The sequence below is a fragment of the Papio anubis genome, chromosome 8 (assembly GCF_008728515.1).
Source record: "Papio anubis isolate 15944 chromosome 8, Panubis1.0, whole genome shotgun sequence".
In the NCBI taxonomy this organism is placed as follows: domain Eukaryota; kingdom Metazoa; phylum Chordata; class Mammalia; order Primates; family Cercopithecidae; genus Papio; species Papio anubis.
In genome coordinates this window covers 115,354,319-115,379,601 of record NC_044983.1, presented here as the reverse complement: position 1 = coordinate 115,379,601, position 25,283 = coordinate 115,354,319, and positions in this window count along the sequence as shown.

Here is a 25,283-nt window from a genome sequence, read left to right as displayed (position 1 = left end):
TAGGAAGATGAGTGAGCCAAAAAAGAAGTGATCAAAACAAAGAAAAGTTGTAACAGGTCAATGCGTTTTAAATTAAGAATCTATTTTAAAATCAAAACAGAAACTAAGCGAACCCCGCAAAAACACAAGGGGGCAGCATTTCATAACATTACAAATAAATGCTGAATCAGCTTTTTGGGGTAAAGATATATACAGACAAACAAAGAAGTTATCAAGTGAGTCACCCTAAGTAACCTTAAGTCACAGAGCTCAAGAGTGGCAAAACAAGGACCATCACTAATGCTTCCCACTCTCAATTGAGTATTTTTCTTTTTTTTCTTTTTTTGGGACAGGGTCTCACTCTGTTGCCCAGGCTGGAGTACAGTGGCACGATCTCGGCTCACTGCAACCTCCACCTCCCGGGTTCAAGCAATTCTCCAGCCTCGGCCTCCTGAATAGCTGAGATTACAGGCGCACACCACCATGTCCAGCTAATTTTTGTATTTTTAGTAGAGATGGGGTTTCACCACGCTGGCCAGGCTGATCTTGAACTCCTGACCTCAGGTGACCCGCCTTCCTTGGCCTCCCAAAGTGCTGGGATTACAGGCGTGGACCACCACGCCTGGCCTAACTGAGTATTTTTCCACCCCATGTTGTCTCATACAGTATTCCTGGATTAAAGATCCCTGCTACATGCTGAAAATGACTGACTTCTCACCAAAAGACCCATGGATAAGGTTTCTATTTTCTGTGGACACCGAGTAGGGCATAGGTGACTGACACCTTGTCACTAAAGATGAATAGTTCAATTGGAGTAAAACATGAATCAACGTCCAGAACAGACCTATGCTCTCAATATAATTATGCACTAATCTTCAACATCGAGGAGACCTTAAGGGAACAGTTAGGTTGGGACAGTTTTTAAAATGTGTTTTGCAAATGTTAAAATTGTGCATTTTCATTTCTCTCTTGAATCATGTTTTATTGCATTCTCTTACCTACCTGCCCTCTTTAGAAAGACAATGAAATCAGGCTTTCTTAGGAGAGAAAATAAGGATTTGCTATAGCACTTTGTAGAGCCCGTCTTCAAATCAAGGTCAGGGCTGGTGGATGAATTTGCAGTTTTTTGTAATGTAGGGAAGCTTCCTTTTCTGCTCATGACAGTCAGGCCCTGGGGCTTGCTGCTCCATGCTTAAAGGTGGCTACAATGTCAGGAAGTAGGAAAAAATCTTGCCTCTTCTAACTGAAGGGACTGTGGGAAGAAGGTATATAGAAAGAAAGAAGGAGGATGAAGTGGTCGGTGTGTTTGTTTTGGGTTTTCTTCTTGGAAATAAAGCCTGAAGGCTGAAGAAAGCCAATGGGAAGAGAGATTTCTACCCTTCTTCACAGTCAGGACTCTAGAAGTGATGGCCACTCCTTAGCTGCCCAACTTGGCAATGACCACATCAAAGTAAACCTGACTGTCCTTCCTGGTTAGTAGAGAAAGTAAATGACTCTGAGCTTCCCCAGACAATTTTCTGCAGAGGGTCCATGAGATCCTGAGGCTCCAAGAGACCCTGGAAGGCAGCAGTGTGGAGACCCTGAAGGTGTCCCATGTGCCCACTGCGGCAAAGGATAGGGCTGCCCCAAAGCAGAACCCGAATGTGGACGGCAGAGCCAAAGGGCCAGGAGGAAGACATGGTGGAACCAGGGTATCTGTAGGGCCAGAAAGAGCCAAAGTGAGACTGAGACAGGCAAAGAGGAGCCCAGGCCCTAGCCAGGTAGAGAGAAAACAGATTACAACAGCTACAGTCTTGCTGAAAGCTGAACATAGAGAAATGTCCTCCTACTTAGGAAAAACTCCTTCATTAAGTTGAAAGCAGGACAGCCTTCCTCCCTCCCTTTCCTAAGGGTGCCTATTAGCCTACTTCTTCTTTTCTATTTGATTCACTAATAGTCCCCTTATGTCCCTATTTCTCTAGGGACTTGACATCAAGTCCCTGGTACTGAAGCAGAAATCAGTTTGAATGACATTGAACTGAAAAACTTATCTCTCTGTTAATTCCCAGATGGTGTTCCAAACTTCTGCATCCCAAGACAGCTTCACCCTTCCCGAGCAATGCCTTGTGACCGGGCACACTGCCTGGGAATTCAAAGAGAAGTCACTGATTCTCCCACTCTTCTGGGAATTTTAGGCCTGGGGACCAGCTATGAGTCCAAACTCATCCACCCAGGGTGCATCATGTTTTCGTGCTAATAGGACACTCATCAGCCTGTCTTGCGTAACCTGGACATTCTGTCACAGGCCCCGTGAGATAAGTGGCCACAAGTATGCAGTGACGCCTTTATTCTGAGACCTTGACTATAATTCTGAGGAATCACAACAGAGATAATGATATTCCCAGAAGAAGCGGAGTTCAAGCCACTACCAAGAACACTACTCCTGAACCTCTTTCTGCAAGGCAGTGGGAGTCGGTATGCCTGCAGGTCTGAGGCTCTGGGATAACTCTAACCACTGGCCTAGGAAGAATTCAAGAGACTTCGTAAAGCAGTCCCATGAGAGGACAAGAGATTTTGATGTTAGTAGTTAGTTAGTTAGTTAGTTAGTTAGATTTATGACTGGTAACTCGGCCACACCTCCTGAATTCAAACCCCATCTCTACCACTTACTGGGTGACTTTGGGAAACTTGCTTAACCTTTCTGTGCCTTGGCATTCTCATCAGTATAATGAGATTAGTAACACTATCTGCCTTAGAGGGCTGTTGGAAGAATTAAGTGAGACACAACACAATATTCCATGTAAAGTATATGGTGTCTGACATATAGGAAGGTCAATAAATGTTACCTGTTATTATTATTAGCTTAATGGTATTAGTTTCCTTAAAGAGAGAAAGCTTACATAAACTCTAGAAAGCAACATATCTTCATATCCAGATAGAAGTAATCAACACAAAATTATACTTAATTAAAATTTACGGGCACAGATTCTAAACCCTAGCCTACTAAACAGCCAAGTCTGTATGTAAATAATATGATTCCCTCTACCCTTATTTCCAGGAAGAATTATCAATGTTCTTTAGTAAATTGTCTAATCAAGACTGTACTTATAACTAAGGTGGCAAATTATTAGTAAAACAGGATTCAGGCCAGGCACTGTGGCTCATACCTGTAATCCCAACACTTTGGGAGGCCAAGGCAGGCAGATCACCAGGAGTTCCAGACCAGCCTGGCCAACATGGCAAAACTCATCTCTACTAAAACTACAAAAATTAGGCGGGTGTGGTGGTGCACACCTGTAGTCCCAGCTATTTGGGAGGCTGAGGTAGGACAATCCCTTGAACTCAGGAGGAAGAGGATGTAGTGAGCTGAGATCACACCACTGTACTCCAGACTGGGGAGCAGAGCAAGAATTTGTCTCAAAACAAAACAAAACAAAAAAACAGGCCGGGTGTGGTGGCTCATGCCTGTAATCCCAGAACTTTGGGAGGCTGAGGTGGGTGGATCACCTGAGGTCAGGAGTTCGAGACTAGCCTGGCCAACATGGTGAAACCTCATCTCTACTAAAAATACAAAAATTTGCTGGTGTGGTGGCACATGCCTGTGATCCCAGCTACTTGGGAGGCCGAGGCAGGAGAATCGCTTGAACCTGGGAGGCAGAGGTTGCAGTAAGCCTAGATCACGCCATTGCACTCCAGCCTGGGTGACAAGGGTGAAACTCTGACTCAAACAAACAAGCAAATAAAAAACAAAAAACAGTACTCTATGGATGAACTGTGACCTTTAGAAGATGCAGAGGCACAGCTTTTGCCAGCTTCTGATCCTTTCAATCCGGGATTACAAAGGTGTGGTTAAGGGAATCATTGGGCCTGCAGACGTGTTTGTTTCACGAGGGCAGTGGTTTGGTTCTATTCTGTTTTAACACAAAACACTGTTGCGAATTTGAATGCTTTAGGAGGAGCATGCTGTCTGCAGCTAACCACAGTCCCTCCACTCACCCTCGCCTTAGCCCCTGCCTCTGCACGTTTCCATACCCACATGCCAACACAGCATTTGAGTTTACCACCTCTAAAAAAAAACCCAGAAATTAACAACAACAAAAATTCCGGGACCACTTGAATTCTTATAACCAGTCTTCTTATTGCAGAAGGACTATTTTTCATACACAGAATCCACATACAACAGCGATCCGCCAATTCCCAAATCTGCCTTTCCTTCCCTCTTTCCCTTCTTCGCACTTCCCTTTCAGCTCTCCAACTAGTTTGCAGAGTTGGATTCAGCAGAAGGAGGGCGTTCCTATCAATCTTTTCAATGTTTCTCACCATTTAAATAGGCAAGACGAATTACTTGCTTTTTTTTTTCACAGTTCCTAAAAGATGTGACTCTTGGCTGGGGCTTTTCCTGAGTAAACAACATGGCAACGGGGAGATCCAAGCCTTCAGGTATCTTCTGACTCACAGCTGTCGGCACAAAGACAACCCCAGGGTGCAGGCTGGATGGGAGAAGCTTCCAGATTTTAGATCTTTTTTTTTTGCTTCAATATTTTTCATATAGAGCCAAAGCTCTTGGTGACACCATTTTTAATTCTTGTATTCATGTATCATAGGTCATGGCAAGTTCCCTGGAACGGAATTGTTAAATTTGCTGAAATTTTAACATTTCTTCTATCTTTATATACCTACATTCAACTGTATATTCCCTGTTTAATTATTGCATCGTCTCAAATATTGTTGGGTTTTGCATTTTTTTTTGTTTTTGTTTTTTTTGCTCTTCAACCAGAAGGAGTGAGGTAGGGGCGCAGATAGAAGAGCACGGTTCTAAGTTACAGTAATGTGTGTTCCTTATTGTATCTAAGTTACCGTAATGTATCTAGGTTAATGTATCTAAGCTCTCAGCTGTGACACTTTGATGGTATTCCCCACAACAGTTTCACAAAGTCTCATTTCCTTAACATGGAAATAGAGTCAACTAATAATTTTGAATCCATTATCTTGTGGTGGTAACAGCTTTTGTTACCTGGTATAGTCGGGAAAACAATTTAAAAATAAATAAATAGATAAAAGTCCTACAAGGCCTATGAGAGAGATTGCTTGTCTGGGCAAGACCACCATGGGGCTTGATTCCAGGAAGCATCATTCCTCACAGTTTGTGTGAATATTGTCCCCTACAGCTGTGCAGGATGCAACCAGCATGACCCGCATACGCTGGCCATGTAAAATGTGGTATTACCTGCTCTGCATCTAAATATATCTGTTTTAAATAGGTAAGTTCTATCCGTTACATAAATCTACTTACAATAATTGCTACATAGTATTTTTTTTTAACTTGGGGCTTTATACAACAATAGAATTTGTTGAGATAAACTGAACCTACACTCTAGAACACAGATTATTTATACTTTACCGTGCAATTAATATACCGTAATTAGGAAGCTCAAATTCTAGTTACTATTCCATGGTATTCTGCCAGAGAATGTCAATTACTCTCCTTAACCAGGAAATGCTGAAAATCATTAGTTTATGTTAGTAAGAATACTGGCCTTTTCCGCTGTGGTACAGATTCTCCTCTGTTTTTCGTTTGCCTGCCTGCCTGCCTTCCCTCCCTCCCTCCCTCCCTCCCTCCTTCCTTCCTTTTTTTGAGACGGTTCTCGCTCTGTCACCCAAGAGTCTGGAGCATGGTGGTGTGATCTCAGCTCACTGCAACCTCTGCCTCCTGGGTTCAACAAATTCTCCTGCCTCAGCCTCCCAAGTAGCTGGGATCACAGGCGTTCACCACTTGGCTAATTTTTGTATTTTTAAAAATAGAGATGGGGTTCCACCATGTTGGCCAGGCTGGTCTCAAACTCCTGACCTCAAGTGATCCACCCGCCTCAGCCTCCCAAAGTGCTGGGATTATAGGAATAAGCCACCGCACCGGGCCCACGTTGTTTTCTTTGAATTGCCCAGGGTTTGTTGAAACTGTTTTATGTGTCCCACAGTGTTCTTTGCTTGCATATAACTTTCTTATGTCAGTGCCCTCATCACTATTTGCAGAAAAATCTTATATACCCTCTTACAATATTGCCAGTGAGGTCTTGCTTACCTCCAATATGCTCTGCTTACTGCTGGAGCCATCTTTCCCCATTGTATTAGCTTCCTAGGGCTGCCATGACAAAGTACTAAAAACTGGGTGGCCTAAACAGCAGAAATTCATTGTCTCACAGTTCTAAAGGCTAGAAGTCCAATATTAAGGTGTTAGCAGGGTTGGTTCCTTCTGAGGGCTGTGAGGGAAGGATCTCGTCCAGGTCTCTCTCCTTGGCTTGTAGGTGGCCTCAATCTCCCTGTGTTTCTGCACACTGTCTTTCCTCTGTGCATTTCTGTCTCTGTATCCAAGTTTGTCCTTGTTATCAGGACACTAGTTATTGGACTAGAGCCCACCCAGATGACTTCTTTTTAACCTGATTACCTCTGTAAAGACCCTATCTCCAAATAACATTATGTTCGGAGGTACAGAGGGTACAACTCCAACATCTCTTTTTCAGGAGAGGCAATTCTACTCATAATACCCATTTTCCTGGAAATAGCTTTTTTTTCTTTTTTTTTTTTTTTTTTTTTTTTTTTGAGACAGAGTCTTGTTCTGTTGCCCAGGCTGGAGTACAGTGGCGCAATCTCAGCTCACTGCAACCTCTGCCTCCAAGGTTCAAGTGATTCTCTTGCCTCAGCCTCCTGAGTAGCTGGGATTACAGGCACACACCAACAGCCCAGCTAATTATTTTTGTATTTTTAGTAGAGACAGGGTTTCACCACATTGGCCAGGCTGGTCTCGAACTCCTGACGTCAGGTGATCCGCCTGCCTCGGCCTTCCAAAGTGTTGGGATTACAGGTGTGAGCCACTGAGCCTGACTGGGAATAGTGTTTCTTTGTTTGCTAAATATTACAGCCTGGCTGTACCCTGAACATCCCACTCGGCTCAGTCACTTGGGGTTTCCTTCTTTCTGCCAGAGCAATCATTTGCTGCTGTTGTATCAGCGAATGTGATTAGAATTATCTCCGTTTGTTGAGAAAGCAGCCTTGTTAATGGTATAGAGTTCTATTTTGTTTTGTTTTCCCTTTGAGCAGAAACATGGGCATTATGACATTTTCTGTGTAAATCCAGCATAATAATCTTCAGTTGGCTAAAGTTGGGGTTTACTATTAACTGTTTCACTTCCACTTGGATATAAGCCAGTGATTTTGAAGTTTGTGACTGTGACCCATAGGAGAGTTTTGAAATCAATATATAGGGCTACGACTAGCATTTTCTGAAAGGCAGTGTAATTTTTTTTAAAAAATGTTTTAGGTTGGGCATGGTGGCTCACGCCTATAATCCTAGCACTTTGGGAGCCCGAGGCAGGCAGATAACTAGGTCAAGAGATTGAGACCAGCCTGACCAACATGGTGAAACCCCATCTCTACTAAAAATACAAAAATTAGCTGGGTGTGGTGGCACGCACCTGTAGTCCCAGCTACTCGGGAGGCTGAGGCGGGATAAATCTTGAATCCAGGAGGTAGAGGTTGCAGTGAGCCAAGATTGTACTACCACACTCCAGCCTGGGTGACAGAGTGAGACTGTCTTGAAAAATAAAATAAAAGGAATAAAATAGAATAGAGTAGGGTAGAGTAGATTAGTACCTAGTTGAATTAAAAAGAAAACATCAGAATGTATCTACATGGTAAGGGTATATGCTTGTAGCAGTCATTCGTGCTGTTCATCAGATGTTTTCAGTTTCTGTCCCAGGCACATGATGGGATGGCATTTCCCCACTCCTTGAAGTTAGGTGTGGCCAAATGACTTAGCCAATAACATGTGAGAAGTGATGTGTATCACTCCAGGTGAAGCTTTAAGAGCCATTATAGATTGGCTGTGCTCCCTTTCTCTCTACTGCTGATGTTGGTGACCTGTGAGATGGAGGCTGCTCCATCCCGAGTCCTGGGATGAAGAAAAAAATGGAGCAGGATTCCCAGCCACCTCATGATGCACACAACACAAGCCAGAACAAAATTTTTATTGTTTTAAGCCCCTGAGATTTGGGGTTGTTTATTACCTAGTTGATCTGTTTCAGTATGCTGTGTAAAACTTATATTTCAGTTATATACGTCATCATAAAAAATGAATCCTTTTTTTTTTTTTTTGAGAGAGAGAGAGTTTTGCTCTTGCCACCCAGGCTGGTGTGTGGTGTGCAGTGGCACACCAGCCTGGTTCAAGCAATTCTTCCACCTCAGCCTTCCAAGTAGCAGACTACAAGTGTGTGTCACCACATCTAGCTAATTTTTTATATTTTTAGTAGAGACAGGGTTTTGCCATGTTGGCCAGGCTGGTCTTGACCTCCTGATCTCAAATGATCCTCCTGCCTCAGCCTCCCAAAGTGCTGGGATTACAGGTATGAGCCACCAGGCCCAGCTTCAGATAAATTATTAGACATCTTTTAGCCTCGGTAGTCTTATCTCTAAAACCAGAGCATTGAACTAGAACGATTTCTCAGGTCACTTTCACATTTAGGGGTTGTTTATTACTGCAGCATAACCTCGATCTGACTGTGTCAGTATACTCCATAAAACTTGTATTTCAGTTTTATATGTCATCATACAAAATGAATCTATTTTTTATGATAAATAAAAAATGATATGATAAATATGATATATAAGACAAATGACGTAAGATAAAAATGCAGTCTATGTTAGTGGCTATCAAACTTCTTGCTTACAATGTACAGTAGGAGATTCATTTTAGGCTGGGCGTGGTGGCTCATGTCTGTAATCCCAGCACTTTGGGAGGCCGAGGCAGGTGGATCACGAGGTCAGGAGTTTGAGACCAACCTGGCCAACATAGTGAAACCCCATCTCTACTAAAACTACAAAAAAATTAGTTGGGCGTGGTGGCAGGAGCCTGTAATCCCAGCTACTCGGAAGGCTGAGGCAGAAGAATCGCTTGAAACTGGAAGGCAGAGGTTGAAGTGAGCCAAGATCGCACCACTGCACTCCAGCCTGGGTGGAAGAGCAAAACTCCGTCTCAAAAAAAAAAAAAAAGATATTAAAGTATTACCCATATGATACAGATAAGAGTTTCTAACCCTTGTGTTGCTGACATTTTGGGCTGTCCTGTTCATTATAAAAAGCTTAACGCACTAGATGCTAGTAGCACTCAGTTGTGATGACCAAATGTCTTTCCAGACATTGCCAAACAGCCGCTGGGGACAAAATCAGGCCTGCTTGAGGACCACTGCTGCAGAACCTCTGCTTAGAGTTTTTCAATCATTTCTTTTTTTTTTTTTTTCTCCAAGTTATTGGTAGAAAAGAGAATTACTGCTTCCTATTAGACAACAAAAGCAAAAACACAGAACGAGTTTAACCCTTCTAAGAGAAAGGTATCTGTGCTTCCCTATTGTTACATTTTATTGAAGCCACTTGATTAATGTCTATCTCACCCACTAGAATAAAAGCTTCATAAAGGTACCATGTCTGGTTCTTTTCTGCTGTGTCTCTAGGGTGCAAATCACCAGACACATAGCAGATGCTCAATAAAAATAGCACCAAATGGGGCGGGCACGGTGGCTGACACCTGTAATCCTAGCACTTTGGGAGGCCGAGGCGGGTGGATCACCTGAGGTCAGGAGTTCGAGACCAGCCTGACCAACATCATGAAACCTGTCTCTACTAAAAATACAAAAACAAACAAAAAAGTAGCTGGGCATGGTGGCAGGTGTCTATAGTCCCAGCTACTCAGGAGGCTGAGGCAGGAGAATTGCTTGAACCCCAGGGGGTGGAGGTTGCAGTGAGCTGAGATCATGCCACTTCACTCCAGCCTGGGCAAAATAGCGAAACTCTGTCTAAAAAATAAAAAATAAAAAAATAAATCACCAAATGAGTAAATGAGAGAGTAACTTTTCTCTGCAGTCCCTCCTACTAATAGGAAAACGGTTCCTGCAGGATCAATAGGTTAGACTAGGTTTGTGGAAAGTAACTTTTTTCTAGTTCCATCCCTAAAATAAAAAGGTTGTCTCAAGGCAGTGTATTCTTGCAAACAATAAGGTCTTGTCCAGAGCACAAGTCTTCAGATGGGGATTTGGAAAGGTTAAAGAGAATCCTAGTTTTTGGGGTCAGCTATGAGGACCCAAGTTGATGACCCTATATGGAACTCCCAATAGTATTCCAACATCAGGAACTCCTTTCAGGACAAACTGACAGAAACGTAAGATCCAGAGTATTTTCAAACTTCCTTGTGGCAGTAAGGACAGGTCCCATATTGAACACTCTCCCATGGGTCATAGGCATAAACTTCGAAATCACTGGCTTATAACCAAGTGAAAGTGAAACAGTTAATCATAAATCCTAACTTCAGCCAATTGAAGACTATTATGCTGGATTTTCACAGAAAATGTCATAGTGCCCATGTTTCCGTTCAAGGAAAAAACAAAAACAAAATAGAAGTCTACGCCATTAGAGTCTGTCTTCTCAACAAAGGGAGCTAATTCTAATCACATTCACTGATACAACAGGAGCAGATGATTGGTGTGGCAGAAAGAAGAAAACCCCAAGTGACTGAACCAAGGGGCTGTTCAGGGTCGAGCCAGGCTGCAATATTTAGCACACAAAGAAAAGCTATTTCCAGGATAAGGACAGGTCCCATGCTGAAGATGCGGTGTGAAGAGGGCCAATTTTGCAGTAGGCAGTAAAAGACTGCAAAGCCACTATGATGTGACTCCAGTCCCCTCCTGCTGCTCGTGATTCTGGGTTACTCCCCAGGAGCAGAGCTGCATGGATAGTGATGCTTTTGTGTCCCAGGTCACTCTGCCCTTGTTATTTCTCACATGAAGTGTTGAGTGAGCCTGAAAAAAAGATGCACCTTCCCTTCTAAAGTCATGCTATCTATTTACTCAGCTCATGACTCTGCCTGGATACACAAGACTCATAACGGCCATTCTGTTTTATTCTAACTTCTTTCTTGGATACCAGCTGGTAAACACAGCCTTCTCTAACTATTCTTACAATCACAGAGTCTCATTAGCTGAGTGGATTTTCATGATTCTTGCTGGCAACCACCCAAAGCTACCACTTTGTCTTATCCTGAGTCCAATAGCTGGACTCCATCTTTTTCTTTTTCTTTTTCTTTTTTTTTCTTTCTTTCTTTCTTTTTTTTTTAAGACAGAGTCTCACTCTGTCACCCAGGCTGGAGTGCAATGATGTGATCTCAGCTCACTGCAACCTCCGCCTCCTGGGTTCAAGTGATTCTCCTGCCTCAGCCTCCCAAGCAGCTGGGATTACAGGTACCCACCATCATGCCTGGCTAATTTTTGTATTTTTGTAGAGATGGGGTTTCACCATGTTAGCCAGGCTGGTCTTGAACTCCTGATCTCAGGTGATCCACCTGTCTCGGCCTCCCAAAGTGCTGGGATTACAGGCATGAGTCACCGTGACTGGCCTGGATCCCATCTTTTTCTGTGGCTTCCTCGACCCCACCTCAATTTACTTTTCCCCATTCAAGTCTATGACTTTGCTGTTGTAGATGAATCTCATTTCTTTCCTTCTCCAGCAGCTTTGAAGCCCATGTTTATTATTTCCTAATGCTTCCCTATATGTTTTATTTATCTGTTTTTTACTTTTGTCCTTAAACAAAATATGACTCCTCTTTTCTTCTCTACCAGAGATGGCCCTGTAGGATCTCCCAGCAGCCAACGGTGAAGAAAGGACTGTCTTGACAAACCAACAGAAAATGGGCAAATACTTGAATAGACATCCTCCAAGGAGAATGTCCAAATAACCAATAAACATATAAAATGTGCTTAGTGTTGCTGGCCTCCAGGGAAGTCCAAATTAAAACCACAATGTACTACCACCACACACTCACCACAGTGGCTGAGATTAAAAGGGTGGAGAACACCAGGTATTGGTCTTAATGCTCATACACTGCAAGTGGCAGTATAAATTGGTACAACCACTTTGGAAAACTGTTTGGTAGTATCTACACAAACTAAACATATGCAGTTCCCTACAGCAACAAGTGCTTATGCCCATCTAAAAACATATTCTAGCATGTTCATTGCAGATGTATGATTGCCTCAAACTGGAACTACCCAATATTCATCAACCTAAGAATAGAAAAATAAATGGTATTATATTTTCACATGGAATATTACATAGAAACGGGAATGAATTATGCATGGCCTCATGCAATGTGAATGAATCTCACCAACAAGATGTTGAGTAATGGAAGCCGGACACAAAAACAATGTACACTATGTAATATCATTTACATAAAGCCCTAGAACAGGTAAAAACAAATCTGTACTGTTAGGAGTTATAACAGTGGTTACCCTTACTTATGAGAAGAGAGCTGGGTGCTGGTCGTACAGGTGTGTTCATTTTGTAAAATCCATCAAGTTGTACCATTATAATCAAGGCACTTTCACTGTTTTCTTTTTTGACACAGGGTCTCACCAGAGCACAGTGGTACCATCATAGCTCACCATAACCTCAAACTCCTGAGTTCAAGTGATCCTCCTCACTCAACCTCCAAGTAGTTAGGGCTACAGTCACATACCTACACATCTGGCTAATTTTTAATTATTTTTGTAGAGACAGGGTCTTGCTATGTTGCCCTGGCTGTTCTCAAACTCCTGGTCTCAAGGGATCTTCCTGCCTCAGTCTCCCAAAGCTCTGGGATTGCAGGCGTGAGTCACTGCTCCTGGCCACTTTTCAGGGTTTATGTTATATAGCATCAGGAGTCAGCTAACCTGGAGGTCCACTGAGATTAATATCTGTGGATGAGAAGTTCACTGGGACAGATGCTCTCAGGAACAGTATCTGTGAGAGAAGAAAGGCAGCGATGAGCACAGCAAGCAGGTGAACTGAGAGACAGTCAAAGGCCTCAGCCAAGCTCGCTGGGAACTCGGGAGCTGTGATGGCTTTTCTGCTACAAACCCTGCCCTGTGGAAGTAGCCAGCAAATGACCCTTCCAGGTTATCTTAATTTGGGCTTTAAGGACTGGGTCTTTACATGTCCACATTGATTACATATCAATGTTTTAAGAAGTGTCTTCAAGTATTTGCAATTTAGTCAGTCCTTTCTTTAAAATTGTGGGCTACCACAGGGAAGGGGGAATGACCTTGAACCAGGCAGCTCTCTTTAGCAGAGGTCATCTATGGAGAGAGGCTCAGATGAGAGCTACTGACCACCAGCACTCCTAGCAGCCAGGTAAATGAGTGCCTCAGTCCAGAAGGAGGCCACAGCAACCAGTGCAAATGTGAATAAAAAGTTTAAAAACAAAGACTGTGTCTTGGACAATGAAAGAAGAATCAATTGAAAGAACAAATGAATATACGGGACACATAAGATGTACAGTGACCATATACTGGCACTGAAGCGGTTCTATTAACCACCAGTCATTTGTTTCATTATCCTGAACTCTGGGCCAAAGTGGGCTATTTCATTAGCTACTTATCATGAACAGACTCTAATATGTGTGTTTATTCCCATACGGCTTAGTTTCAAGAAGAATTTCCTGTGACTTGCCCAGATACTTATAACCCAGCAAGAGAGACTTTACTTATTAGTAGCGCATTGTGGAATTTCCCGTATACAATGTGGCATTCCAAAGAGTGGTCGAGCACTTTCAGCCTTGCTGGCTACTTCCAAAGGGCAGGGCTTGCAAGCAACATTCCTGCTGTTCAGTACTGTGGCAAGGATAGCCCCATGTGCTCCAAAAGGACTTGGGCTGATCCGGTGGATTATTTACTAGAGTTGAGGCTGCAGTTTTCTGGAAGGCACAGATGACTGAGAGGTTGAAGAGCTCTCTTCAGTAAACATTGTGTTCCCTGTCGTGGCAAGGGGCCCATTGCGAAATCACGTTCCACTGGGTCTTGCTCTTCTCCCTGCCCCTGGACTGAATCATCTCTTTGGGTGGGAGCCCACAGTCACTCAATCAATCTTCCATACATTTATCCACTCCTTTTTCTCACAGGGGAAGGCTGGGCTGGGGACAGGCAGATTGTTGGTGAGTTTTAGCCACCAAGAATTCTTCTGCAAGGTGGAGAGGATCATATCACGGTGGCAAAAAGTAGCGTCTCTCTTTGTTCCAAGTTTCATCATAAACGTTTGCTGTATTAGTCAGGGTTCTCTAGAGGAACAGAATTAATGGAGTGTATATATATACATACACACACATATATATATATAAAGGGGAGATTATTAAGTATTAACTCACATGACCACAAGGTCCCACAATAGGCCATCTGCAGGCTGAGGAGCAACGAGAGCTAGTCCAAGTTCCAAAACTGAAGAACTCTGGAGTTCAATATTCGAGGGCAGGAAGCATCCAGCGCAGGAGAAAGATGTAGGCTGGAAGGCTAGGCTAGTCTAACCTATTCACATTTTTCTGCCTGCTTTATATTTGCTGGCAGCTAATTAGATGGTGCCCATCCAGATTAATGGTGGGTCTGCCTTCCCTAGCCCACTGACTCAAATGTTAATCGCCTTTGGCAGCACCCTCACAGACAGGCCCAGGATTAATACTTTACATCCTTCAATCCAATCAAGTTGACACTCAGTATTAGCCATCACAGTTGTGCTTTCCAACAACGGAGTTGAAACAGGAGCCAAGGGAGGCAGAACTGGGAGCTTGGCCAATCTTGGATGGAAGGGAAGTCTGCCTCTAGCTGTCCTCTTTCTCAAATTTTTTCTATGGAGTCCTTGCTTTCCTTTCTGTTCCCCAACTCCTCAGTGAAAGCCTGAGGTGCCCAGGGTGCTGTGGCTCTGCCAGTGGCTTTTCAGGGCAAAGCCAAATGAGAAGAGCACCACAAAATCAGATCTATTCCTCTCCCTACATTACCACCATCATTTCATTTGAGAGGTGTTAGTGGCTTATAGGAACACTGAGCCCTGGGGCCTCACATACCCCTAGTAGGCAATTACATAGAAGACTATAAAGGGATAGAGCAGCCCCATGGCTCTTTGTTAAAGCAGATTGCAAAGGGCTTCCAAGGTCACAGGGTTCATGGTTCAATCCCTTCCCAGGTAGCTCCAGAGTGTTTTATGTAACACTTAACTGTTCCCATACTGCAAGTGGACTTGGCAGAGACACTATAAAAGGCTGCCTGAGTGGATATTTATGGTTTTGTCTTCCAGAAAAGCCTTTCTTTCAAGGAAGTGCTGCTCCAAATTATTGGGACTATTGATTCACAGGACTCCTATGTCTTCAACACAGTAAACACATATGACCCAGAAGACCCATGGTAAGTCAGGAATCCATCTCCTTATCAACAGAAATTGGCCCAGGGATAGTATGTGATGTAGGTCAGACTACTTGGAATTCTGGGACAAGATATTTTATACTGGAGCAAACAAAAGAAGTATGCTTTCCTTTCTAATCAGTAACCTGTAAGAATTTGAGCCCAGAGCTTCTGTCAGCTGCACATACACACACACAGGGAGAGAGAGAGGCAGAGAAAGACAGAGAGAAAGATGACAGAGGCAGAGAGACAGACCCCTGGCAGGCAGCCTTTCAGGTTTATTCATCATAACTTCCTTATACTAGGATGAGAAGACATCCAAATGGGTACAGGGCCCATTTGTCCCAGTTTACACCTGTTATCCCAGCTTAATCATTAACTTTCTACCTCAGAAGTGTAGCTCTTTCAGTCTCAGAAGTGCCCCAGGTGGATGATAAATTATTTAATCATTGTTCCTGTTGCAATGTGGTTAACTAAAGCAATATAGCCTTTTTCTTTTCTCTTAAAACTGGTTCAAGCTGGTTTTCTGTCACACGCAAGCAAGAAACATTATGACTGATCTATCACTCCTTTCTGAATGAATCAGGCAATCTTCTCCACAGTACACCTTCTGAATCTGATTGCTTGCACTCTTGCTTGAATTCTTTGGCAGATGCCTGATTCTGTGTCTGGTGCTTGGTCTCCACTTCCTCTGTGGAACTGATACCGTGGGCTCTCCCAAGCTTACTCAACCACCATGTCCTAATCATGAGTTCTTTACTCCCTATGTCACCAAAGGCCACTATCGTCCACAGATTTCATCCAAAGGCTCTAAGGCCATGCTCAGAGAAGAAAGCAACCAGGACAGGCCTGGGGAACCACCTGGGTGAATAAACTTCAACTCTTTTCTATACCTTTCTATTCTTCTGCTCAAAATTCAAACTCCTGGAAGGGAATGTTAATTGGTATAGCTTGGGTATGGGACTCACTATTTTCACTAGGAGAGACTGGGCTACCATGATAGACATCTCACCAGAACTACACAAAATGAAAGAGAGGCAATTTACTCCCAAAATACAAGTGTTAGCAAAATAATAGGAATAGGTACTGGGGGATGAAAAATATATTCAACAATGTGCATTTAATAATTCAATAGTATAGCCAGCTATTTGTATGTCTATACCAATGAGAGTTGAGTGAACAATTAAAATATATATGATTGGTGCTCAGAAGAATTGGAGTTGATCTTTCTGGAATAACCAAGAATCTCAAATATTATCACCCTGAGTGATAATTCAGCTAGTCCTTCTTTTTTTTTTTTTTTTTTTTGAGATGGAGTCTTGCTTTGTCTCCCAGGCTGGAGTGCAGCGGAGCGATGTCCGCTCACTGCAAGCTCCGCCTCCCCGGTTCACGCCATTCTCCTGTCTCAGCCTCCCAAGTAGCTGGGACTACAGGTGCCCGCCACCATGCCCGGCTAATTTTTTTTTTTTTTTTTTTTGTATTTTTAATAGAGATGGGGCTTCACCGTGTTCGCCAGGATGGTCTCGATCTCCTGACCTAGTGATCTGCCCACCTCGGCTTCCCAAAGTGCTGGGATTACAGGCGTGAGCCACCGCGCCCAGCCGAGCTAGTCTTGATCTATTGTACATTTCCACTTTTCATAATCATGGCAAAGACATTTTGGGCTAGTATTTGTAGGAAGTTTTGGTGGTTTCTCTGACATCCTCATCCCTTGCCTCAAGTCTACCCTGCTGCATCCTCTCTATCCTAGGTGGCCCCCTTAACCCACATCACATGAAAGCTGGCTTCTAACATCCTCCTGTGGTTCAGTCTCCAGCTTGTGCCCTTTTCCTAGTGTAAATTCCATGACTCTATACTTCTGCCCTTTTCTACTTTCGGCTTCTGTTCTCTACTTTTGGCTTCTGACCTCATGATTTGGTTTCCTATTTACAGCACATCTCACCACTCTGACCCTCCAGCACTCCCTCTAGAGCTTCATAGTGTGGTTCTCTAATTTCCCAACATCCTTAATCTGTAAAAGCTGGAGGCTAATACATAATTCAATCCTGAGTCCTTGTACCTTAGCATTGACCCTTGCGGGAGGCACCTTCAGTGCTTTGCCCTAAGCTGATGAAAAATGTAGTGAACAAAAATACTAGTCCTGAAGTCAGAAACACCTGATTCACGTTCCAACTCTGCCATCATTGTCACTGTGTAAACCTGGAACTTAGTCTTTCAGCAGAATAATGCCCTGTAGCTTTCCAGAAACTCTGCACACAGTTTTGCAGATGTGTTTTTGTTGTTGTTTTTTTCTTGTGTTTTTTTTTTTGAGATGAAGTCTCACTCTATTGCCCAGGCTGGAGTGTAGTGGCATGATCTCAGCTCACTGCAACCTCTGCCTCCTAGATTTAAGTGATTCTCCCACCTCAGCCTCTCGAGTAGCTGGGATTACAAGTATGCATCACCACGCCTGGTTAATTATTGTATTTTTAGTAGAGGCATGATTTCACCATATGGGCCAGGCTAGTCTCAGCTCCTGGCCTCAAGTGATCCACTTGCCTCAGCCTCCCAAAGTGTTGGGATTACATATGTGAGTGACCATGCCCTGTCCTCTTCCATTTTTCATTTTGTCTCCTAATGTATTTCCTCCAAATGCATTGTGTAGATTATGTTTTTTGGCTCCATCTCCAATTCAGGTCCAATACCAGCACCTGGACTTGCTCGTGGATATATCTTTCTGCTGCCCAGGTGCTGACTTTTGGCTGTATTTCCCATCTGTCATCCTACATGAACCCCCCCAGCAGATACAACCTCTCCCAATGGGCTCCACAGTGCTGCTTCCATGTATAGTTTTGCATCCTCACTCATATTTATGCTTGCCCCCATTGTAGCCAGCATCCCAGAGAGAGAGCTCAGCATTCAATGAGGGCTGGAAGAGGCTGCCAGAAGCTGATAAGGAGACATAACAGATTGTGAGTAAAAATGGGGAAGGAAACAGTAAAAGAGAGGCAAAGTCAGTTGGTGGTCATGGAGAACAAATGGCAAGGAGATCAAAAGGAAATAGCCTTGAACTTTAACTCCTAGAGAGCATGAATTTTTAAAAAGGAAGCTTTACGTGAACTTAATCTAGAGTCTAGACATTAACTGTAAAGAAATGTTTCCACCAAAAAAAAAAGGAGGGTATTGAATGAGAACTTGTGTGAGCACTATTTTTATTTTTTGTGGTAGAATTCTTTTTGGAGTGGCAGGGGTTAGGAGCGGGGGAAAATGAGAGGCAGTCTCTGTTCACGCAAGGAGTGTAATCAGTCCTTACAGACCCTCCAATTGTCTGACCTCACCAGTTGCCAGATGAACCAATGCATTCTTTGTTTCTGGACTTAATCTTTTTCATGTTAAGAGGTTTACATCATCCAAAGTCATCCATGATGTAGTTGATGTGAACAGAAGCCATTTCCAACTAGTAAGAGAGTACTTCAGCCCCTGGTTGAAATTGGCTAAAGGGTGGTGTGTGCATTCTGCTCCCCCTTCAGACAACTGGGAGGGAGCTGGAATCAGGAAGCCCCCTAACAATTATGGGCATTGTATTACGCAACTATAAATATGCACGGCCATTGAGCTGTTTTTGCTCTGGCACTAATGATCTTGAATTGTTCACAGCTACTTTCTCTCCTGATAAAACTTTGGGGTAGTCAGTAACTTGGCTAGGCAGTCTTTCTAAGCTGGCTGGATGACACGTTCACCTAAGCAAAAACTCCAAAACATTCTTCTGGACTTCTAACTCACATAAGGCAGGCATAACACATCCAAGAATGAAGCAGTCGTCAGGAATTAAAAGACAGCAGCAACTCTCACATCCTGAATTAAGATGAATGCGTTTTTTCCTTCAAATATGTGTGTATGAGTGTGTGTATGTGTGTGTGTGCACATGTGTGTCAGTGCAAAGTCCAGCTGTAATACAGAGCCCTGACCTTATGACTAGTTGTTTGCATGTTGGAGGTCAAAGGGGAGGTAAAAGATCAAAATTTAAGATGGAATTGGGCCAGGCACAGTGGCTCACACCTGTAATCCCAGCAGTTTGGGAGGCCGAGGCTGGTGGATCACTTGAGGTTGATCTCATCACAGGAGTTTGAGAGCAACCTGGTCAACATGATGAAACCCCGTCTCTACTAAAAATACAAAAATTAACCAGGTGTGGCGGTGGGTGCCTGTAATCCCAGCTACTTGGGAGGCTGAGGTGGGAGAATAGCTTGAATTCGGGAGGCAGAGGTTGCAGTGAGCTGAGATCACACCACTGCACTCCAGGCTTGGCGACAGAGAAACACTGTCTAAAAAAAAAATTAAGGTGACATTGATGAAGCATTGTGAGAGGTATTAGAAAATGATTACATGGGACTATGTACACAAAGTAAGTAATATACTTCATAATGTAGTGTGAACCAGAACATCTGAGACAGGTCTCAGTTAATTTGGAAAGCTTATTTTGCCAAGGTTGAGGACACATCCATGACACAGCCTCAGGAGGTCTTGTGACATGTGCCCCAGGTGGTTGGGGCACAGCTTGATTTTATACATTTTAGGGAGATGTGAGACATCAATCAACATATGTAAGAAGTACATTGGTTCGGTCTGGAAAGGCAGGACATCTCAAAGCAAGGGCAGGAAGATTCCAAGGGAGAGGGAGCATCCAGGTCACAGATAGGTGAGACACAAATGGTTACATCCTTTTGAGTTTCTGATTAGCCTTTCCAAAGGAGGCAATCAGATATGCATCTATCTCAGTGAGCGGAGGGGTGACTTTGAATAGAATGGGAGGCAGGTTTGCCCTAAGCAGTTTCCAGCTTGAGTTTTCCTTAGCGATTTGGGGGGCCCAAGATATCTTCCTTTTACAGTACATAAAACACTTAGCATGTGTGTGGCACATCATAGACATTCCGTAACTATTGATTTTGTCAGTGAGAAACTTTCTAGAGTCTGGAATCCTGAGGATTTGGCTTGATTCATTTTATGGTGGTTCGGTGACCTCAGATCTTGTAAAAAAAATAAAAAAGGTCTCTGCCTCTCCTCCATCCTTGGGGTAAACCCATACTTTCTTCCTTCTGAACTCTAAGAAAGACACCAGATTAAAGGTCTCCTGTCCTCCACCAGATGTCAGTCCGGCCTTGTGGGTATCTTAAGAAAGACCTAGGGAAAGAGATGACACAAGCTCGCTTCCAGGAATGAATGAAAAGAGAGTAGAATGTCTCTTACAGGCCATCTGAGAAAGGAGGCAAGAAACAGACTTCAGCAAGATTTCAATTCTAGGCCCACTAACATTTCAGGAAGGACGGGGGATATTTACAAATTTGCAGAAATGTTTACAAACATATACTTTCATTAACAAATGCTCATCAAGAGGCTTTGTGCTGACCTTTTTAGGCCCTGGGCATATAAGGATTCATTGATGTAGTTCCAATCCTCTAGAGCTCCACGACTTGCCAGGTTACTTTTTGGTTGCCCACCTGTGGTGTTACAACTTAATATCTACCATAGTAAAGGTCTCCAGCAAATCAAGGAGTCAATCATTGTGTTGAATGAAATGAAACAAAATACATGGATAAAAACAAAGGGTCTTTGTTTGGTTTCCAGAATAAAACCTACAAAGGAATCTGAAAAATAAGCTATTACACTCCCAGTTTGGGAGCAAGGAAAACCCAGCAATGAACCAAATGACAGGTAGTGATGTTGAGAAGAAAGAGGAAAGCAGGTGGAATCACCAATGCCTGCAGAAGAAAAGCAAGGATGTAATGGCAGCCACCAAGTTACAGGAATGAGCCCTAGATCCCTGCTGCTCAGGAGGGGGCTGGGTGTGGTCCCCAACAGCAACACCGAGAAAGTGGGGTCCAGGCGCAGTGGCTCATGCCTGTAATCCCAGCACTTTGGGAGGCTGAGGCAAGGGGATCACTTGAGGTCAGGAGTTCAAGACCAGCCTGACCAACGTGGTGAAACCCTATCTCTACTAAATATACAAAAATTAGTCGGGTGTGGTGGCACATGCCTGTAATCCCAGCTATTCAGGAGGCTGAGGCAGGAGAATCACTTGAACCTGGGAGGTGGAGGTTGCAGCGAGCTGATATTGTGCCACTGCCTCCAGTCTGGGCGACAGAGTGAGACTCTGTCTCAAAAACAACAACAAAAGAAAAAGACAGTGGGGTGCTTCCAAAGAGCAAGCTCTTGCTCTAGATTGTCTTCTTCCAGCATGTGCATGAGTGACCTTGTACTTCTGGGCAAACAGGATAGTCCTAGGAGGCAGATGCCCTCAGTAGTCAATGACTGGGTTCCAAGCCTGGCCCCACGGCTTGTCCAGTATGTGACCTCGTACCACTGACTTAATCTTCCTAGAGAGCTGAGTTTCTTGCCTATAAAAAGAGGATTTTATTATAACCTACCTCATGGACTTGTTGTGAGGATTAAATGAGATTATCTGTAGAAAACATTTAGTAGAGGAGCTGGCATATATTTGGAGTGCAATAAATATTAGGTTTTACTATGAGTTATTTCAAAGACTGTTTCTGCGTTTATAAGGACACAGCAAAACAGCACACTTACTGATTTAAAAAAGTCACTGATTTAAAAAATGTTCTATGATTTCATATTGTTATTTCCATTTATGTAATAAGTTGGGAAGTGAGCACCTACTGTGTGCAGGAAAATATGTAGAAAACAAACAAACAAAAATAATAAGTTGGGAGGGTGTAAAGTACTGATGAGAAGAAGGAAAGCAAAGAAGGTGGATGGGTAAGTAGGGAATTGAATGAGTGGATTGTCCTGTGCTCACAATAAAAAATAATACATACTTTAATGGCATGAGATGGTATACATGAAGCATGAAAACACTGGAAAGTTTTTAACATCTTGTGTAGTCCAGGATGGCCAAGAGAAAAATCTGAAAAAACGGGTTCTTTCTCTGACACAGACAGGCTGGTCTGACATTTGGTGAGTCCCATCTTCTTTAGAGCTTCTCACACTTGTTTCCCTCATTTTCTGCTGCTACATACCAGACCTGGGGGACTCTCTGCTCAATAATTAACCAGTCTTGATATTTCCAGGTCACACCATCCATGTGTTTTCTAGGTTCAGGAGCAGGGGCTAGTATTCTGCTTCCTTACCTTTCACAGCTGCAGAAATATCCAAATCTTTTAAAATTTGGGCTCACACTTACCCGCACATTTTCAAAATTGAGGTAACGGTCAGGTGCGGTGGCTGACACCTGTAATCCCAGCACTTTGGGACGCCAAGGTGGGTGGATCGCTTGAGCCCAAGAGTTTGAGACCAGCGTGGCCAACACAGTGAAACCCTGTCTCTACTAAAAATACAAAAATTAGCCAGGCATGGTGGCACGTGCCTGTAATCCCAGCTACTTGGGAGGCTGAGGCAAGAGAATTGCTTGAACCTGGGAGGCGGAGATTGCAGTGAGCTGAGATCATGCCACTGCATTCCAGCCTGGGCAACAGAGGGAGACTCAGTCTCAAAAAACAAATAAATAAACAACAACAAATGTTGAGATAACAGAGCATACATCTTCCCTCTCTCTTTCTTCCATCCTTGGGATTGAATCTCAAGAGATGTCAGTGGCCACCTATATTAAGTTTCGATTATGAATTGGCCTCTGTGGACCCAGTCATCTCAGACTTCAAGAAATTTAGTATTTCACTCCAAGGGAGAAAAGCACATTTTAGTATAAGATAGGGAGTCCCAAAAGGCAAAGAAAAATTCACATAAGCAGAATGACATGCAAAAGAAAAAGAGAGTTGTCAGGTCCTGGAACTAAGAAAATAGACACTTCAGCCAAGTTCTTTACAGAGCACGCCTTTATTTTGCTCAGTGCATTCGTCAGACGTACATGACAGCAGTCTGTGCTTCCACTCTGTGACCGCAGAAAGCTTGTGCTAACAGAAGCGCAGGGGGGTGGTGTTGCTTACGTAATTCTGGCATGAATCTCTAAAACCTGTAGACTTAGGAGGCTGCCCTCAAAAGACAAATAATGTCTTAATTAAGGTGTGTTTAGGAAAAGAACCTCCTTTGTCATCAAAACTAAGTCTTCAATATATCCTGAGAAAGAGTGTTTGCTGTATAAAATACTCAGTACATAAATGTTGATTACTTGGATTGCTTTTCTAACAGGCTGTAAAACTGCTGAGAGTCTGATAAGGTAATAAGTAGATAATATTAAGCAGTGTTTTAAAATTATTCTGTATGAAATTTTAAGTTTTAAAGGTTGTTTGGGAAGTTATTTACTTATAACTTCTAGTTTTAAAAGCTAGGTAGCTGAATAAGGATCCATTGCAAAATTATTTTTGCCTTCTGCCAATTTCCAGCCAGAAATCCAGGCTGGAGCGCAATGGCGGATCTCGGCTCGCAGCATCCTCCGCCTTCTGGGTTCAAGTGATTCTCCTGCCTCAGCCTTCCGAGTAGCTGGGATTACTGGCATGCGCCACCACGCCCGGCTAATTTTGTATTTTTAGTAGAGATAGGGTTTCTCCACGTTGGTCAGGCTGGCCTTGAACTCCCGACCTCAGGTGATCCACCCGCCTTGGCCTCCCAAAGTGCTGCGCCTGGCCAGCAGAGCTACATTTTCTACCAACCCGTGAATCTCTTTCTCAGTACCTGAGGAATATAGGGAAAGCAACAGAATGGATGATTTCCTTTACCTGACTCAACTGAATATGGAGTTTATTATATGTATTTTTCTAATACTCATATTATTGTCTTATGACAATTAAAACAACTGAAATGCATATTGCCAGTGTATTAGTCCGTTCTCACACTGCTATAAAGATACTACCCGAGACTGGGTAACTTACAAAGAAAGGAAAGAGGTTTAATTGACTCACAGTTCAGCATGACTGCAGAGGCCTCAGGAAACAGAATCATGGCGGAAGGGGAAGCAGTCACCTTCTCCCTAACGCGGCAGGAGGGAGAAGAGAAAGCAAATGGGGAAGAGCCCCTTATAAAACCATCAGATCTCATGAAAACTCACTCACTATTGCGAGAACAGCAGGGGGGAAACCACTCCCATGATCCAATCACCTCCCTTTTTTGATATGTGGGGATTACAAATTCAGATGAGACTTGGGTGTAAACACAGAGACAAACCATATCACACTTGTATTATTGTCTTATGATAAGTAGAACAGCTCAAATGCATATTGCCGGTGAAGATATAAATGTATAGACAATGTAATGTTCTTGTGCATTTGTGTGGGCCTGCCAAGAAGACAGGTAATTAACATAGTATTAGTAATAACAATACCTACAGTTATTGGAGCACTACTGTGTGCCAGATACTGTACTAAAGCTTTACATGTATTAATTCATTAGCCTTAATAACAGATTACTATACTACTTCATATGAGATTATTATCCCACTTAAAAATGAGAAACCTGAGATGCAGAAAGATGTGCGGATAAAAAGCACTGGACTGAGAATTTCTGAGCATGCATTTCAGTCCCAGCTACACATTAGTTGGTGTGAGTTTGGGGGCAAATCACTTCTCCAGAGTGCATTTTCTCTTTTGTTTAGTAGGTACGAAAACAAGAAAAACATTCAATTGTTGATTAGCTATTATGGGTCAGAGACAGGGATAAGCATTTTACACGCATCATCTAATTTAACCCTCACAGTAATCAAATGGAGTAGGTACTGTTATCCCCTTTTACACATAAGGAAACTGATGCCTGGTGAGGTTGAGTAACTGGATGTGCTCCTGTGTTACAGCAGGAATCTGAACCTGGACTTCATTTATTTATTTTGTTTTTGAGACGCAGTCTCGCTCTGTCGCCCAGGCTGGAGTGCAGTGGTGCAATCTCAGCTCACAGCAACCTCCACTTCCTGGGTTCAAGCAATTCTTCTGCTTCTGCCTCCGGAGTAGCTGAGATTACAGGTGCCTGCCACTGCTCCTGGCTAATTTTTGTATTTTGTTCTTGTTGTTTGTTTTTGTTTTTTTTGAGACAGAGTCACTCTGTCACCCCGGCTGGAGTGCAATGGCGTGATATCAGCTCACTTCCACCTCCCGGGTTCAAGTGATTCTCCTGCCTCAGCCTCCCGAGTAGCTGGGATTACAGGTGCCC